The 1,159-nt window shown below is 30.6% G+C and overlaps 1 protein-coding gene across 1 annotated transcript in view; it reads right to left on the reverse strand.

Annotated features, from left to right (window-relative positions):
* Positions 1-795, reverse strand: part of LOC147065228 (uncharacterized) — a 55,165-nt gene extending 54,370 nt beyond the window's left edge. The window contains exon 1 of the mRNA XM_085956951.1: positions 677-795. The gene's annotated coding sequence lies outside the window, so the exon portion shown is untranslated. The remainder of the gene's footprint in view (positions 1-676) is intronic.
* Between the last annotated feature and the right edge of the window lie 364 nt (positions 796-1,159).

Here is a 1,159-nt window from a genome sequence, read left to right on the forward strand (position 1 = left end):
ATACCTGTTTTTAACTGATATTAGATAATAATATTATATCGCTGTATATTTTATATTGCAAGTTTTCAAAATGAATGTCTTGAACATCTCCAACGTAACAACTGCGTAAATGCGTATTTAACCAACACACGCACATAAGCTACCTGTATAAGTAGGTATCTACACGCCGATGCGAGGTCACTATGAAGTCACTATGAAGGTTTTACACATGCGTGAATGTGTGCGTGAAAAATGGACAGCGAAGTTAACTATTAACCAAATTAAAAAAAGACATTATTTTGCATGAGGACTGCATGTGTTTTTTTGTTATGCTTTAAAAAGCATGGCCTTGGTTTGGTTGATCAGAAATATAGATTCATAACCTTCATACCACTAAACTACTTCCAAAATTTAATATCTACCTACTCAGCTGTTATGCGATTGCGCAAACCCGTTAATCAGTTGAATCAGTTGAGTGCTGACTGAATTGGATGTCGTTGATAAATAATAATATTATTATAGATTGCGATAACAGATATGAAATAACAACGATTGTAGCTACTTTGAAATTATGATTAATAATTACCGATCTTAGAAAGATTGAATATGCATTAATGCATATTATTCAAATATAATTTTTTACAATGCTTAGTTATATTTTATAATATGTACCTATTGAAGGTAGGTGGGTACTTACCTTGTCAAAAAGTCTTTTTTGTTTAATCTCAATTCAGCCACACCCTCTTGAGTGATCAAAATAGAATGACTGTGCAGGTTCAAAGATTTTTACGTAAAACTTTTCCAATAATTCAAAGTTAAAGTTGTTGCTCTATGTTGTTGTCAAATATAATATGGTAGGTACGTATCAGGGCACAACTTTAATGTTCAAAATGACCCCCGGTAAAATAAACATAACGAACAGCCAATTGAAAACCGCGTTCGAGTGGCCAAGCGTTTAAAACTTACTTTCCCTAACTCTCTATGCAGAATCGACAAATTAATAATACATTCTGTTAATAATATTTATAATAAGCGACAACTTCAAATTTATTATATTTTTCGTAATTTTTTTTAATTTGTCCCGTATACTTTAACTGATAAATATTAAATAACATAAAGGTTTTAGTCTTTTTGTTAACGGCAACAATTATTGTGAAGTTTAAATTATCGTAAATTTTTT

The sequence above is a fragment of the Rhyacophila brunnea genome, unplaced genomic scaffold (assembly GCF_057557595.1).
Source record: "Rhyacophila brunnea isolate RB1 unplaced genomic scaffold, BYU_Rbru_1.0 scaffold_6, whole genome shotgun sequence".
Lineage (NCBI taxonomy): Eukaryota > Metazoa > Arthropoda > Insecta > Trichoptera > Rhyacophilidae > Rhyacophila > Rhyacophila brunnea.